This window comes from Choloepus didactylus, chromosome X, assembly GCF_015220235.1.
Source record: "Choloepus didactylus isolate mChoDid1 chromosome X, mChoDid1.pri, whole genome shotgun sequence".
NCBI lineage: Eukaryota > Metazoa > Chordata > Mammalia > Pilosa > Megalonychidae > Choloepus > Choloepus didactylus.
In genome coordinates this window covers 22,788,339-22,806,814 of record NC_051334.1, presented here as the reverse complement: position 1 = coordinate 22,806,814, position 18,476 = coordinate 22,788,339, and the positions used below count along the sequence as shown (strand labels likewise).

The following is an 18,476-nucleotide window of genomic DNA, read 5'->3' as shown; positions in this document are numbered from 1 at the left end:
CACATGAAAAAATGTTCAGCTTCACTAGCTATTAGAGAGATGCAAATTAAGACCACAATGAGATACCATCTAACACCGGTTAGAATGGCTGCCATTAAACAAACAGGAAACTACAAATGCTGGAGGGGATGTGGAGAAATTGGAACTCTTATTCACTGTTGGTGGGACTGTATAATGGTTCAGCCACTCTGGAAGTCAGTCTGGCAGTTCCTTAGAAAACTAGATATAGAGCCACCATTCGATCCGGCGATTGCACTTCTCGGTATATACCCGGAAGATCGGAAAGCAGTGACACGAACAGATATCTGCACGCCAATGTTCATAGCAGCATTATTCACAATTGCCGAGAGATGGAAACAACCCAAATGTCCTTCAACAGATGAGTGGATAAATAAAATGTGGTATATACACACGATGGAATACTACGCGTCAGTAAGAAGGAACGATCTCGTGAAACATATGACAGCATGGATGAACCTTGAAGACATAATGCTGAGTGAAATAAGCCAGGCACAAAAAGAGAAATATTATATGCTACCACTAATGTGAACTTTCAAAAATGTAAAACAAATGGTTTATAATGTAGAAGGTAGGGGAACTAGCAGTAGAGAGTAATTAAGGAAGGGGGAACAATAATCCAAGAAGAACAGATAAGCTTTTTAACGTTCTGGGGATGCCCAGAAATGACTATGGTCTGTTAATTTCTGTTGGATATAGTAGGAACAAGTTCACAGAAAGGTTGCTATATTATGTAACTTTCTTGGGGTAAAGTAGGAACATGTTGGAAGTTAAGCAGTTATCTTAGGTTAGTTGTCTTTTTCTTACTCCCTTGTTATGGTCTCTTTGAAATGTTCTTTTATTGTATGTTTGTTTTCTTTTTAACTTTTTTTTTCATACAGTTGATTTAAAAAAGAAGGGAAAGTTAAAAAAAAAAAAAAAGAAAGAAAAACAAGGAAAAAAAAATGATGTAGTGTCCCCTTGAGGAGCCTGTGGAGAATGCAGGGGTATTCGCCTACCCCACCTCCATGGTTGCTAACATGACCACAGACATAGGGGACTGGTGGTTTGATGGGTTGAGCCCTCTACCATAAGTTTTACCCTTGGGAAGACGGTTGCTGCAAAGGAGAGGCTAGGCCTCCCTATATTTGTGCCTAAGAGTCTCCTCCTGAATGCCTCTTTGTTGCTCAGATGTGGCCCTCTCTCTCTGGCTAAGCCAACTTGAAAGGTGAAATCACTGCCCTCCCCCCTACGTGGGATCAGACACCCAGGGGAGTGAATCTCCCTGGCAACGTGGAATATGACTCCCGGGGAGGAATGTAGACCCGGCATCGTGGGACGGAGAACATCTTCTTGACCAAAAGGGGGATGTGAAAGGAAATGAAATAAGCTTCAGTGGCAGAGAGATTCCAAAACGAGCCGAGAGGTCACTCTGGTGGGCACTCTTATGCACACTTTAGACAACCCTTTTTAGGTTCTAAGGAATTGGGGTAGCTGGTGGTGGATACCTGAAACTATCAAACTACAACCCAGAACCCATGAATCTCGAAGACAGTTGTATAAAAATGTAGCTTATGAGGGGTGACAATGGGATTGGGAAAGCCATAAGGACCACACTCCACTTTGTCTAGTTTATGGATGGATGAGTAGAAACATAGGGGAAGGAAACAAACAGACAAAGGTACCCAGTGTTCTTTTTTACTTCAATTGCTCTTTTTCACTCTAATTATTATTCTTGTTATTTTTGTGTGTGTGGTACTGAAGGTATCAGGGATTGATTTAGGTGATGAATGTACAACTATGTAATGGTACTGTAAACAATCGAAAGTACGATTTGTTTTGTATGACTGCGTGGTATGTGAATATATCTCAATAAAATGATTTAAAAAAAATAAATAAATAAAAGGAGGAGAGATTATTTCCTTCTGTGAAAGAAGTAAGGTTGGGAGAGATGTTAGTGTCTCAGCTGGGGTGGCACTTACCCTCTTTAGGTTACATTTTGGAAACTCGAGGTTGGGGTTGTTCTTTATGCATTTAATTTAGTTGTACTGAGCATTTATATGTTGAAATAGATTTTCTATTATAAATCTTTCCTTTTAGTTCTCCTTTATGTTACTGCTAAGTAATTCCAATACTGATGTATTTATTTGGACTTAGTGAGTAGGTGGATAATGTTATCTGTGGATTTTATTTCAGGATAGCAAGAGTGTTAAAATATTTGTCATAACATGGAAGTATTAGGTCTAGTATGGTTGAGACTGGTGCTTCTCAAACTTTAATGTGCATGAACTCTTGTTAAAATGTGGATTCCGATTCAGTAGGTCTGGGATGGGGCCTCAAATTCTTTTTTAAACAAGCTCCCAGATAATGCAGATGCTGCTGGTGCCCTAATGATACTTTTAATTTAGGCAAATTGGTAGATGAATGGCTTCTTGTTTTTTCAAGGTGGGTAGTTTTATGATGGTGGTGGGAAGAGGCAGCTGAACAAGGAACATAAAAGGTAGGCGAGAGGCTTTTGAGGGCTCTGCTGAGAGTGCTGCTACCACAGGTCCCTGCTGATTTGCGTTGACTGCAGCCTGGGCGTAGGGACAGAAAAATGGCAGGATTGATGTGGGGTTGGGAGTTAAGAGTTTGGTTCAACTAGGTTCGGAGGGCAATGGAGTTGATCGTGTTGGTGTTGGTGGGAAAAGTACAGCGGGTGATTAGCTTTGTGCATATTTAATAAAAATATTTAAACTGTAACCATTGTTTTGATTGAGCTATTCGCTTCCCGGTCAGTAGGGGGCATTAGTGGATTAAAAAACACATTTGAATAGTTGCCCAGTATTTGCATTCTTTTGTAGGAAGCAAATTTTCTGTTCCTGCAGTGTGTTCCTGCAGGAAGATTGAATATTGAATACATAACACCTAGTCCCCTGATTTACATTACTAGGTTTCATCTGTTACACAAATGTTTACGACGGTTCAACTATGGGCTAGCCACTGGCTAGTATAAATGGAAAGACCCAGGCCTTAATCTGGGAGAGAGTTCCCAAATTTGGCTGCACATCAGAATTATTTGAGGAGATAAATGGTTTCCAGGGTCCTGCCCATGGCTCTGATTTAGTTTTTAGGTGGCATCCAAAAGGATCTGTGGTTTTAATAAAGCTCCCCAAGTGATTGTGAAACCTCTGTTTCAGGAGCTCATGATTTGGTTAGTGGCACAGACATAAACAGTCAATTACAGTGCAGTGGGATAAGTGTTGTGAAGGTATGTAAAAGATTTGGGGGAAATATAGAGCAGTTGGTTCTCAACTGTGACTGCACATGGGAATCACTTGGGGAACATTTTAAAGTCCCGATGTCTAAGCTGTACCCCAGACCAATTACATCAGAATCTAGGGTTGGGAGCTAGTTGTCTAGTTTTTAGAGTGCCCGGGTAATTACAACGTGCAGCCAACTGATCAGAACCACTGACTTAGAGGAAACAGCACCAGCAGGGGGCATCAGAAGACCTTATATAAAAGAAAATGCTTGAGCTGACCTTTGAAGCTAATCAGACAAGGTTGAAAGCTGGGAAGAAAAGCACATGCAAAGACAGAAATGGGAGAGTTCTGCACAGTGTTAAAACCTTGAACTTCACTATGTGACCTTGGGAGAGGTAATAAAGTTCTCTGTAGCTGTTTTCTCATCTGTAAAATGAGGATAAGATCAACACTACCCTTAAATTATTGTGTGAATTAAATTAAAACCCATATCTGTTTGGGGTGATGAAAAAGTTTTGGTAATGGATGGTGGTGATGGTAGCATGATATTGTGAATTAGTATCACAGAACTGTATTATGTGTTTGACTTGTATGTCTGAAAGTGGTTAAAATGGGAAATTTTGTGTTGCGTCTGTTACCACAATAAATTTTTTTTAATTAATACCCAAATCTTCGAAGATTGCTTGATACAAAGTAAGTGCTTGATAAATGTGAGATGCTGTTAACTTTTAGTTGGCATCTTATAGGAGGCTGCTAAGGTAGTGTTGTGGTACGGCATAATCTTGGGGCTCTCTAAAAGTATTTTTTGTTTCAAAACTTGGTAGTCGATTGGATGCAATGGAGGAGGGAAGAGAATTCAAGGATGCTGCCCAGGCGTTTGGCTTGAGAAATTGAGTGGCTGTTAGACCTATTCATTGAGATGGAGAAGTGGAAAATGGACCAGTTTTGTTTGAGGGGAGGCAATAGTTTGGGTTTGAACAGGTTGGGTTTATTGAAGTACCTGTGGACATTAAGAGGTTGACATAGAACACAGGGTATGGAGCTTCCATGAGAGAGAGATGTGGGCTGGATATTGGGAAATCATCAAATGGTTTATGCTAACTGAAGCCTCGAGGGCAAGAAGGTCGCCTGGTGAAAGCTGGCCTGAGTCATTTCCTTCCTGAAGGACAGAGATGTGACATGTACTCAGAGTTTACCACTCAGAGGAGCTGAGGTGAGCGTATCCTTGGTTATTAGTCATTATTACCTCATACACTTTCTGTGGCTCTGTTATTTTCTGAAATTGATTTTCTTAACATGAATAGTATGTTACTACATGGAAAAGGAAAATCATCTGTAAACTGGAAAAGAAGTACTGTAAAATTATTACACTTGAATACTATTTTAAAGGCCATGTATTTTGAAAGATAAAGATTTTTTTCCCCTTACAATTTAAGCATCTCCGAGGGAATTCTTCTCCTTGGAGAATTATATTGAATACATTTTTATTCATATTTGAACATATTTATTTGCAGAATTAATTGGAGTTTTTTCCTTTGTTGCTTCTCAAAGAAGTTGGTAAATAGATCCCCCCAAAAATGAGTTGCAAACAGCCCTGCACAGTTCCTCAAAAAGTTAAACATAAGATTACCATATGACCTGGCAGTTCCTCTCCAAGAATTGAAAGCAGTGACTCAAACAGATACTTCAAAGACTTGAAAGCAGGGACTTAAACAGATACTTGCACACCAGTGTTCATAGCAGCGTTATTCACAATAGCCAGAAGGTGGAAACAACCCAAGTATCCATCAACAGATGAATGTATAAAGAAAATGTAGTCTATACACTCAATGGATATTATTCAGCCATTAAAAGGAATAAAATTCTGATACATGCTACTATATAGATGAACTTTGAAGTCATTATATTGAGTGACATAAGCCAGACACAATATTGTAAGATTCTACTTATATGAAATATCTAGAATAAGCAAATTCACAGAAACAGAAAATAAATTAGAGGTTAACAGAAAATTAAAAATAAAATAAAATAAAATAAACTAGATTAGAGGTTGCCAGGGGCTGGGGTAGGGCAGGTGCTGGGGGAGGGAAAGAGGGAGTTATTGCTTAGTAAGTAAAGAGTTTCTGTTTTGGGTGATGGAAAAAGTTTTCATAATGGATGGTGGGGATTTTGGCACATTGTAAAAGTAATTAACGTCATTGACTTGTACACTTTAATAATGGTTAAAATGGCAATTTTAATGTTATATATATGTTACCACAACAAAAAACAAGGAAGGAAGGAAGGGAGGGAGGGAGGAAGGAAGGAAAAGAAGAAAGAAAAGAAAGAAAAGAAAAGAAAAAAGAAAGAAACCTGCCCGGCAGCTCTGGACATGGCCTGAAAACACAGTGTGCTCCAGTCTTAGTGTTTCTGATTTCTGGCTCAGGGACCTTGACAAGGTTTCTGAACCTCTCAGAGTCCCTTTATCACAGTGCTTTGCAGATAGTGATATGCTCCTCCATATCTCACAGGGTTGTTGGGAGGTTCAAATGAGAAAACATATATGAAAAGAACAGTAAAGAATAGTGCTACCAGAATTGAAAAGCAAGGACTTGAATAGACATTTGCACACCAGTGTTCATAGTGGCATTATTGACAATAGCCAAAAGGCAGAAACAACCCAATGTCTATCAGCAGACGAATGGCTAAACAGAATGTGGTATCTACATATAATGGAATATTATTCGGCAGTGAAAAAGAACGAAGTGCTAATGCATGCTACAATATTGATGAACCTTGAAGACATCCTGTTGAATGAAATAAGTCAGACACAAAGGGACAAATACTGTATTACCTCACTTATATGAAATAAGCAGAATATGCATATTCATAAAGTCAGAAACTAGAATACAGGTTACCAGGGGCCGAGAGGGGGAGGGGAGTGGGGAGTTAATGCTTAATTAGTAGAGTTTCTGTTTGAGGTGATGGAAAAGTTCTGGCAATGGATGATGAGATGGAGGCATAACTTTGCATTTGTAATGAACACCGATGAATTGTGTATTCGAAAAGGGATAATGAAGGAAATTTTGGGTCGTGTAAAAGTTACCACACACACACCCACAAATCCATAGAACTGTACAACACAAAGAGTGAACCCTAATGTAGATGGTGGGCTAAGGTTAATAGCATAATTATAAGACTATTGTTTCATAAATTGTAACAAAGGTACCACACTAATGCAAAATGTTAATAAGGAAAACTGTGTGAGAGGGTGGTGTATGGGAACTTTGTACTTTCTGCATAATGTTTCTGTAAACCTGTAATAGCTCTAATAATAATAATTTTTTAAAAAGTGCTACTAAAGAATACTGCCACAAAGCACTACTTGAATGTAAAGTATTTTTAATCCCTTTTGCATCACTTCTGTTGACTGTGAAGTGATTTATGGTTGACTTTGGACTGTAAAAAGGGAACCAAACCTGAATAAATTCACTTCTCCTTTGGAAGGAATTCTTCTCAGGACATTGTAAGCACTCTTCCATCTCCTCCTAAAATGCAACTAGATTCTCCATTACAACCCTGGAAGAGAAAATATTACGGGAGAGGTAGATGGATTATCACTTAAAAGAATGGGAAGAGCAGAGACAAAAATGAAGGAAAAAAGTAAATAATAGCACTAGACATTTATGATAAATGAAATTATTATCCAATGAGGCTTGGTCATATTTGTACACTTTTTTATGATATAAAGGTTTAATTTATAATGTAATATGTATGTGAGTTCCCCACCCATGTCCTTTCTAGGTTAGACTGGAACTTCTTAGAGGCTAAGAAATGAACTTTGATATTTGTTTGTGTTGTACATTTAACATTACTGCAAAGAATTAGATGCATAATAAATATAGCAAAGATACCTATCTGTTTCAAAAAGTTTAGAGTTGACTTAATTATATAACATGACAGGAAAGTGCTGAAAGATTTTGAAAATAAAGGAATTGAATTTTTACCTGTTGATTTCCTCCAATAATGCTTAAATGGAATTTTATTTTTAGTTCATACAGCAACTTTAGGTAGATATTTTCAGAGAAAAACAATCTTGATCTAAAGATATATTTTAGAATTTGCAAATTATTTTTTTACTCTTGCTGAGTTTTTCCTAATTTTTGCATGGCCTTATGCCAGTTTTATTAGAAAACTTAGTGCCAATTTCTTAATATAGTGGTTTTTTAAGCTTGTATTATTCGTTGTACACTAAAAACTTGGAGAAACAAAAATTTAGAGCAAGGGTCAGTTTCAATATGCTTAAAGCCTATAACTGAATGTTAAGCTGTATTTTCATGATACAGCTGTATGCATTATGGATAGCATAGTTGTATTTTGAATGAATATTGTTTTAAAGGCACTTTAAGTACAGTCACCCTTTGTCTTATTTCTTTCTGACTCTTTGAAGCAGTGCAGGGTGTTTTATTCAAAGCCCACGCTGGCTCCAACTTAAGGACTCTTTGTTTGGTTTGGGGAGGATGAGGAGCCCTCTGTGGGAGCTGGAGATTCACAAGGGCATGTTCATTGCCTTAGTTGGGAGGAACACCTGGCAGTTTTAATTTTGAGCTATGCCTCTGTGTTTCTTTGAAAAGTCCTTTTAAATAGGAAATATGAAAAGAATAAAGGTTCTTTTTTGTTTTTTTCCTCATCCCACAAACTTCAGTCCTTGTTCCGCTTGTTTTCCTTCATGCTTGTTGAAATGGCTCTCCCCTTCTATTAGAGGTGCTGATTCATATGTTGTATTGTGACATGGGTTGGACTGGAGTAAGGAAGCAAAAAGTAGTACAAGGTCTCCAACACGTCTTCGAAATTGTCTGTTTATGGCTTGCCTCACTTGGCAAATATTGATTTTGAGCCTGTTTGTCGAGTCACACTGTTCAGGAGTACTGTTAAAGTTGCTGAGTGTGGTGCAAATATTTACTTTCCTTGTTTTTGTTTCTTATTTCTGCAGAGATTGTCATTATGCATCCAAATTATCATTGGCTGAATTGAGCCTTGCACATTTTTAAAAAAAGATTTTTGAGATTCTCTTTTCTGTAGAGAGGAAAAAACATGTGAATAACTGAGATTGAAGGCGGTTTTCATCAGTGGGTTCAGGATTCTCTATGCACATGGTAGTCTATTAAGAAATGAAATGTGGGTCTAAGTGAGTAGATTTTACTTTGACAGAATGGCTCCTCCCATTAGAAGATACAAATTTTTTTAGTTACTTGAAAATGTAGGAGCATTTGGAAAGCAAGACTCAAAGTAAATGTTCCCATATGATTTTTTTTCTTACCTGTATTCCCTTAACTCAGAAAAGAGTGAATGGATTTTAGAATGCAATTCCAAGAAAGAAAAAAAAAATATTTTGGAGTTTTAGGTAAGCAGCAGTAAATTTCTGTCAGAATGAGGAAGTCCAAAATAAGTTTAGGAGGTGGTAAATTACATATCAGCTGTGTTCCAAGTCTGTGAAACCAGTACAGCCCAACTGGATGAATCCAAAGCTGCCTAAATGAACAGTTACCTCACTCTTTGGCTGTGAGGTTTCCTTCCTGTTTATCAGACAAGTTTATTATTTTTTTTCTGTATAAATTTAACAAAATCTGATAACTATTTTTAAAGACTGAGAAATGAAACAATTGCAGATGAAACATATTTTCTTTGCTTTGATGGCCTAATTTTTTGGTGAATTCTGTCCTACAAAGATAAGATAGAAGTTGGTTTTCTGTGAGAAAGAGATAATATTAATCTTGAAAACAGCCTCATATTTTTCCTTTACTTATCTCTTTAGATTATAGTCTGTTTATAGTGGATGAGGAAGAACTAGGAAATGTCATTTACTCTAGGATATAACTACAGAATTGAAAGTTTCTCATAAAGTAGTTCTGTGTTTGTCATAGTTGGAAGACAATTTTTCTTCTTGTTTGAAGTCTGAACTCTTAAAATATTGGCTGCATAATTCCCTTTACTGTGAGGCAGATTGAAATGATTGTGGTTTCTGTTGTTAAAGTATGAGGGCTTTCAAATGAGTGCCTGTCAAACATCATTTTGAGAGGATAGATTTAATTATCTTCTTGATGCATTTATTTCAAAAACGACATCACTGAATAAATACATTTTTGCCCTTCTTCATTTGAAATTCTTTCCATACCTCGTGGAAAATTCTTTAGACTATCCCCAGGAGCCAGCCATTTTTGTTCTTTGCTTATTACAAAACAAATCAATATTCATCATGAAAACTTCAGGAACTACAGATAATACTAAAGAATTACCCTTAATCCCACCAGCTATAAATAACCACTGTTAAGATCTTTTCAGACTCATTTCTGGGCATACTTATATATACCCTGGGTGTGGCATTTTTTAAAAACTCAGTAGAATCATGCCACAAATTCACCCCCATCCCCACCTTTTTTTAACAAATGCCATTTTCTAATCTGTTTTCCCCCTTTCATTTCAGATATACTGAGAGTGATTTTCTTATAGGCTTAAAATTTGATCGGAAGCATTTAGAAATGGAAGCCTAATTATCACATATTAAAAGTAAACTTCATTTATTAATTTGTTATATATGGTGCAGTAAACTTTTATCAAAGTTAGTATTTTGAAGAGAAAATACCTATTTAAAAGTTTTTATAAGTAATACTGAAATACCTTTTCCTTGTAAAAAGTCAAAGCAGTACAATTAGTTAAAGATTCCTATTGTCTGCCTCTCTAACCTACCTCCCAGAAAATGCCTCTGTTACCAGTTTGTTGTATGGCCATCCAGAATAGAAAGGATTGCTGTATAAAATGTAGTTGCTCAATAAAAGGTAATGCATTGAACATTTATTACTGGGGGGTGGGGTGGGTGTATTCTTTTGATGTTTCAAGAATATGATAAGAACGGAACTTTTTGATCTAGGATGTTTTGATATTATCAAAGTAGGAGCCACGGAGCCATGAAGTGGTTGCCTATTTTGTTCACTGTAGGGATTGTATCTACTCATGAAGATTGTGGCATGTCAGAAATCATCCTCATTAAGTATGAACTCTTAAAATACTGGCTTCATACTCCCCTTTACTGTGAAACATATTGAAATAATTGTGGTTCCTGTTGTTGTTAAACCTTTGGTTTCTTTTGTTACTGTTCTTTACAGAGGCTGCTCCTAGTGATATTGATTTTTTATGGTAGTGTGGAATTGTTTATTCACATATAAAGTTACCCATAATATAATGTTAAATTAAAAAAACCAAATCCTAAAATGGTAGATATAGTATGATCCCATTTTTATAAAAAGCATAGACACAGATACATGGATCAACATATTAATAGTGGTGGGATTATGGGTGGAATTTTATTTTCTTTATAACTCTGTATTATCTGATTTTAAAAAATAATAGCATTTATTTGATTTATTATTTTTTTGATTTAAAAATTATTTAAAATAAATCAAGTAGGCATCAAAACTACCTTTTTTCTGTCACAGAACTTCACTAGAACAACTAAATTTGGCATACAATATTCAATTGGACAAGTAATAGAAACAGCCTGGGTTTCTAACTGCAAATCAAAGTGTTGGGTAATCATTTTGATTCTGTTTCTGATTAAAGTGAGTCTCTAATAAAATAAGCATTATGATACCTTCTTTTTTGTATCACATTCATTATTTTATTTTTTTGCCCATAAATACCCATTAAACTCTTCTCCCTCCTCTTATTCTTTTTCCTACTCAGGATATGGGGAATAGAATAGACCTCAGTTTCTTATCCGGTCGTGTTTTTAAGCTGAAGGCTAAGAAAGTTAAAAGGCAGTGGACTTCTGGATGTAAGAAAATGCCAGAAGCTGTTACGTTTAATACTTCCTTACATGAAGCAAGTTTGTGAACATGGTTTATTCCCAGAAAACACCACAATATTATCAAAATTCTAAAAGTATATCCATTTTAAACAAACACCTTTAATAGTCTTACTGGTTATGACACTATAATTGGACAGTTTTAAGATCACCTTATAATTTTCCTTATTAAAAGATGTTAATTTGTATAAATAAGACATTTACAGATGATACTCTCTACAGAGCAAGAATATATTTCTGGATATCTTAAAAGTATAATGACCCTTATTTTATACAACAATTTGCATTATTGTGGGGAAATAGAAAATCTTTTTGTATGTAAATTCCTTTTCCCCACTAAGACTAGTTGTAAGAGAAGTTTTATTAAGAGTCAGTTAAAAAAAAAAGAAACGTCATATACTGTATATGTCTACCTGTCTTTTTGTAACTTTAACTTGATTGTTTTTGCCAGTTTCAATCCATTGATTCAAAAATCTCACCACCACATTAAGAAGTCACACTATGACATAAAAATGTAAAAACCCCAGGAAACTGTTACATCATTACTCATTTTCAGTAAAAAGTCTAACAGAATAGTGAGCAATGTTGCGCCTTAAACCTTAATCAGACAATACAAATCATTCATAATAAGAGTTGTAACGAAGGACAGATAGGCTTTACATATTCTTTGGAAGCCGCACAAGTTCAAGGATATCTTATCAATCTTCATTTCAGATCTAGTAGCATAAAAGCTGGGTTTTCTAAGTAGGATTTCCATGAATTAGAGAAGTGTGACCTTGTAGTACCGTCAATAATTGTGATCAGCTGACCAGCTCACATTCATTATCTGTGCTTTATATACTTCACCCTTCTGGTTAAATTGGGGAAGGACCTTAAGTGATCCGAGAGCCCCAATTGCTACTTCAAGTGGCAAGGTCACTGGTTTGGCAAAGGTATTGATCCAGTGTTGGAAAGAGTAAATGTTCCTCTTGTAAGGTCAGTGGTTGCAATATAACCTGCTGAGCCCAATTTTCGGAGACAGTTCTTCACTAACAATCTCAAATAAGGAGCAGATCTGAACAGTTTTTATGTAAGGGACAATCAACCCTTGCTCAGTAGCCATCACTACCCCAATATTATGAGAAGTCTTATATGTTATGTTCTGGCAGTTTTCATCCACAGAAGCATTAAGAATGGGGAACTGTAGCAATCCCAAGGAAGCACAGCCTTTAAGGAGGAGGACATAAAGAGTTTAATTCCAGGAGCAGAAGCAGTGAGCTCTCATTGTTCTGGTAGCTTAACCATTTCAGTAAGGTCGATCTCATCATAATACCCAAAATGAGGAATCTTCAGTACCGTAGTTATCATCTTGACTGTTGCTTTGTGAAAGCCTTTAACAGGTTCTGTTCTGCTTTGCCTGTGAATACCAGAGGTTTTGATATTGGTATAGGAATAGTCCTATCTTTTGATGTTGCTGGAGGTGGCATAATTTCAACTTTTGTTGAAGGAGGTAATATAGTTCCTGTCTGCTTTGCCAAATAGTTAAGAATATCTTCTATAAGTATTCTGCCTTCTTTTCCTGATCCAACAACTTCACCCAGATTAATATTGTTTAATATTGTTTTCAACTGCAAGGCAGTGAACTGTAGGAGTTGCCAGTGTTTTTTGACTTTGATACTTATTTCTGTCCACACCAACTCTCATTCCTTCTTCAATGTTAGTAGGTGCCACCTGATTGCTGAGATCCACCACAAACTTAGCAAACTGCTTCACGTTGATAATGTATGTTGGGTCCTCTGAATCAGCATTATCTTTATACATCTTGTAACCTGTAAAGGTTGTTCAGTCTGGAGCATTTGCTTATCTGCAGCCAAATCCCAGAGGGCTGGTGAGGCCAGGCCAGTGTCAGATCCTTTAATACCAGTGAGCTCATTAATTTTCTTGAGAAGCTGTTGAATGTCATCTTCAACCTGCTTGATCTACCTAGAGTAAGTGCTCTGACCATAAGTTTTCAGCAAGGCAATATCCCCCTCATCTAGAGCTCGGATGGGCTTGTCATCCTTCTCATCCTCTTTGGTTTTCTGCTGATTGGTGCTGAGGTAATCTGGCATTTTAAGAGATCCAAGTACTTCTCCTCGATTACACAGCACCTCTTGACCCTTTATTTCTTGGTGTGTGTATTCATCATGGGACACGGCAGGTGTTTCAACAGCATCTTCCTCTGAATCTTTTAAAGCTTCCATTACTATGTCTACTGATAGCTTCCCGGCATAGGCAATCTTGTCTAGATTATAATAGAGTTTTTTAATGACTCCGTCATGATGACTAGTGATGGTAACAGTTTTATCACTGAACTTCACAGATGCTATCAAATTGAGACACTGTATCTCCTTTTACATACCATTCTTTGACAGTTACTTCTTTAATCCCTTCTCCAATGTCTGCGAGTTTGAACTGAACAATCTGTCCATGTAGAGCAGCTGTTGTTTTCAGGAATTGATGTGGATGACTACACTTGAATGAAGAATAACTGAAGAAACACACAAATTTTGGCTTGAAAACAGCGAACACAAGTCTCTGGGAGAAAATGTCAATTCAGGTCACAAAGTGGAAACAATAATGAAAAGGTCAGAGTTTTAGTAGGCAGTCTTCAGAGCATCTCAGAAACCAATTTCTAGAAATGTTCAGGATATTTGCTCTTAGCTCTTATATGGGAATAAAGATCTCAAAACACTTTGCTAGCAGGGTATGTGCCTGCCCCCTGGTAGGCTCCAGCTCCCTATTGACTCCTTGCTTGGTGCCTTGGCCCCACTGTCTGGAGGAGGACGCTCAGCAGATGGCGCCCGCTGGCCCCCTCCCCTGTGTCCCTGAGTCCGCCTTGGCTGACACTGATTCTTTACATCAACCTGTTCAGTGACTTTGCTAAAATAAAGAAATAAAGATGTAAACTTACTGATGGTTGATTCTGCCTTTTCTCTAAAGTTATTTCCCAGAAGTTCCCAGTTGTGGTGCATTATTCCTTTTACCATGTTACTCCTGTCCTTTATCTGTTAGTGCACTTATCAAAGGTGTTGTAATTATCTGTTTTCTACCTTATTAGACTGTGGGGGCAGGGACCACACCTTATTGTCTTCAAAGGTTATCCTCATTGTTTCATCACAGGGCTGCTTTGCTGCTGTTGTCTTTGCTCTGAAGTAAGGTCAGAAGTAATGCAGTGGAGATGGAGAAGAGAGGTGTTTGAGAAATGAGAGGGAAGAAACTCACAATTGGATGTGATGAGCAAGGGAGGGGGAAGAGTTTGATTTCAGATTTCAGTTTGTGTTACTTGTGGCTTGTAGGACCATTAAATGAGAGAGGGAATCTCCGAGAAAAAACAGGTTTTTGGGGAAGGATAATAAGTACATTTTTGGGGATTTGTTGAGTTTGAAGTACTAATTGAAAAGCCAGGTGAAGATTTCCATTAGGGAATTAGACATATAGACCTGAGGCTTAGGGAGAGGGCAGGACTGCAGGTACTGATTTGGGTGTCTGTAGCATTCATTCCTGTGGGAGAAGGCAGCTTAGGTTTATGTGAAATTGCCCTTAGCGAGAAGAGGAGATGGTTAAAGATTACTCTATGATTCATAACCTTGAAGAGACAGGCTTAGGAAGAGAAAGCTAGAAAGAAGAGCAGGAGAGTACCTAGAGAGTTGTTTTGGTTTGCTAAAGCTACCAGAATGCAATATACCAGAAATAGGTTGACTATTTAAATGAGGATTTATTAGTTTCTAAATTTACAGTTCTAAGGCCATGAAAATGTCCAAATTAAGGTATCAAGAGGAAGATACCTTCTGTGAGGAAAGGCTGCTGGCATTCAGGGTTCCTCTGTCACATGGGAAGGCACATGGTGACGTCTGCTGATCCTCTCCTGGGCCCTGGTTTCAAAATGGCTCTCAGTTTCTGTGGGTCCTTCTTCCTTCTCCTGGGGCGTTTTCTTTCTAAGCGCACATGCGCTCTCTCTCTCTCCTTCCCTCCCTCCCTCTCTCTCTCGCTCTCGCTCTCGCTCTCTCTCGCTCTCGCTCTCTCTCGCTCTCACTCTCTCAGCTCTCTCTGAACTCTCTTAAAAGGACCCCAGTAAAGGATTAAGACCCACCTTGAATTGGGTGGGTCACATCTCCATGGAAACAACCTAATCAAAAGGTCCCATGCCCAACAGGTCTGTACTTACATGAATGGATTAAAAGAACATGGCATTTTCTGGGGTACATAACAGTTTCAAACCAGCACAAGAACTTATAGAGTGGGGAGGCAGTAGAATCTGGGAAGTCAAAGGAAGATGGTAGAGAAGTCACCATTTTCAGAATGCCACAAAAATTCCAGATGTCCACTGAGGTTTAGCTACTGGGAGGCTACTGGTGGCCTTGAGTTGAACAGTTTTAGGTGTGTTGAGTAGTTAAGGAAGGAGGGGATAAACTAAAGAAAGCAAATAGAGTCTATCTTTTTAGCTCTGTGTTGAACTATAACATACATATGGAAAAGTGCAGAGATCATAATTTCTACAAACTGAACATACTAGTGTATCTAGCACTCTAGAAGCCCTCCCCATGCCCCTGCTAATCACTACACTTATTACTAAGGCCATCCACTATTTTAAAAATAAGTTTGTCAGTGAAGGTTGGTAAAAGGAAAAGGTAGTAGTTAGAGAAGGAATTAAGGGTGGAGGGCATTGGTTGTGTTTTGTTTAAAATGGGAGAGATTATCTTGAACATAAGTAAATCCCATAACTTCTGTAGTGGGTAACCAGTCACTCCATTTCTCTTTTTATTTTTAGGACTTTTTTTTTTTAAATTCAGTTTTATTGCGATATACTCACATACCATTCAGTCATCCACTATGTACAATCAGTTGTTCACAGTACCATCATATAGTTGTGCATTCATCACACATAATCAATTTCTAAACATTTTCATTACTCCAAAAAAAGATAAAAATAAGAATAAAAATAAAAGTATAAAAGAATACCCAAAACATTCCATCCTCCCATTCCACCCTATTTTTCATTTAGTTTTTGTCTCCATTTTTCTACTCATCTGTCCATACATTGGATAAAGGGAGTGTGAGCCACAAGGTTTTCGCAATCACATAGTCACACTGTGTAAACCACATAGTTATACAATCGTCTTCAAGAATCAAGGCTACTGGGTTGCAGTTCGACAGTGTATTAGTTAGGGTTCTCTAGGGAAACAGAATCAACAAGAGATATCTATAATATAAGATTTTATAAAAGTGTCTCACACAACTGTGGGTATTCACGAGTCCAAATTCCATTAGGGCAGGCAGCAAACTGGCAACTCCAATGAAGGTGTTCAATGAACTCCTCAGGCAGCAAACTGGCAACTCTGATGAAGGTTTTCGATGAACTCCTCAGGAAATGCTTCACTGGCTAGCTGAAGAAGAAGTGAAGGTCCTCTATCTGTCTCGCTTAAAAGTCTTCAACTGATTGGATTATATCCAGCTGATTGAATTCTCATTGTGGAAGACACGCCCTTCATTGATGTAATCAGTCACAGCTGCAGCCAAATGACTGATGATTTAATAAACCAGCCTTCTGATTTATTAACCAGCCACAAATGTCCTTGCCATAACAGTTAGGCCAGTGCTTGCTTGACCAGACACCTGGGCACCATCACCTGGCCAAGTTGACACGTGAACCTAACCATCACAGACAGTTTCAGGTATTTCCTTCTAGCTATTCCAATACACTAAAGACTAAAAAGAGTTATCTATATAGTGCATAAGAATACCCTCCAGAATGACCTCTCGACTCCATTTGAAATCTCTCAGCCACTGAAACTTTATTTTGTTTCATTTTGCTTCCACCTTTTGGTCGAGAAGATTTTCTCAATCTCACGATGCTGAGTCCAGGCTTATCCCTGGGAGTCATGTCCCACGTTGCCAGGGAGATTTACACTCTTGGGAGTGTTTAGGACTATTTTTATTTCATTTTTCAAATGTTTTAACAAGTAAGTGTATTGAGTGTTTATACCAAATTAAGCTGAGTAGCTGTCCCCCAAGCATCTGCTTGTGGAATAGTAACCTTCTAAACATGGCTGATCATGGGAATAGGTTTTTAGGCCCCTTTTTGATTCGCTCAATCAGACACTGTGGAATCTAAGCTTTTAAAAGCTTGCCAGATGATTCTGAACCTCTTGTTTACACAGGTCTGCAAAGCGAGGCTTGCAGTTTATCAAAAGGGAAACTGGTATCTATTTTAAATGGAAGGTCTAGTAAGATGATAAATCCGTAATTGTGGGAGAATAAGGGGTCACCCTTCTTAAAAATGAGAGAAACTATACGCTGGATTCTCTAAGGAGCTTAAAAAGAAAGTTGTTAGGGATTTGCACCCCACCATTCATGAGAGTCCTTGAGTAGTTTTGAGGGTGGCTTGTTTAGCTTCAAGTATTTATTTGTTTTTAAAGCAATTTTTCAGAAGGTTATCCTGGAGCTACAGAATTCTGGACATTGCACTTTTATTTGCAAAACAGGGACAGTGTAGCCTTTCTGGGTACCCATTATGATCTGAGTGTATATATGACCTCACCAGATTCATATCTTGGTTAACCATGTCCAAGAATCTGCCCTTGCTGCTGGAGCTGAAAGATAAACTCAGTCTTAGGCCTCAGTCTTTTTGAACAAACTTAAGCTTCATGAAAGCTCTGTAAGGGGAGGGACCATGTTTGCTTTGTTAAATGTTATGTCCTGTTCAGTACAGTGCCTGACATGGAGTAGGTATACAGGAAATATTTGTTGAAATAAATTCGAGTTGACCTCTTCTAATTTTTATATCATATATAACCCTGCTGACCTGGCTAGATTTGTTTTGCTATCATCAGTCCTTGGCAACCTTCAGTGGCAATAAGAGTAAGAAGAGAATGTTAGGGCCCCACCAAACCAAATGCAGATGCTGATGCCTAGTTTCCATTGATGATCAAGCCCCCTGTGGATTATGTAAAACAAATAAAAGCTGAAAGACAAAAGGCCAAAGTTCCAAGATATAGGATCTTGGGAGGATGTAAGATATCTTGTTGAGAAATGGAATTGGACCAGAAAGAAAAGTTTAGCCACATGAGCCTGGGAACTCAATGCCAGGCCCCCTGAGGTTTGTAGATCTTTTACCCTGGCTCCCCTACCCCCCACACCGTGGGTTCTTATCATATGGTTCAGTACCACCTAATTCCTTACCAAGGTCAGATGACACCCAGTATGTCTGATTCTTTCCTAGAAATGACCCTTTGCCTGCAGTTCCCACTCGTATTTTGGCACAACTTGGCATAGGTCAGGTGTGCTGGAGTCCATGGGTTTTTGTTTTGTTTTGAGATATGATTTACATACCATGAAATGCACAGATTTTTTTTTATTATTAAATTCAGTTTTAT

At 37.8% G+C, this 18,476-nt stretch overlaps 2 protein-coding genes and 1 pseudogene across 2 annotated transcripts in view; 1 reads left to right on the top strand and 2 right to left on the bottom strand.

Annotated features, from left to right (window-relative positions):
- LOC119523721 (zinc finger X-chromosomal protein) overlaps window positions 1–18,476 on the bottom strand; it is a 725,297-nt gene that overhangs the window by 358,883 nt on the left and 347,938 nt on the right. The gene's annotated exons all lie outside the window — the stretch shown is intronic.
- APOO (apolipoprotein O) overlaps window positions 1–18,476 on the top strand; it is a 94,444-nt gene that overhangs the window by 12,085 nt on the left and 63,883 nt on the right. The gene's annotated exons all lie outside the window — the stretch shown is intronic.
- On the bottom strand, window positions 12,664–13,172 carry LOC119523222 (annotated as a pseudogene).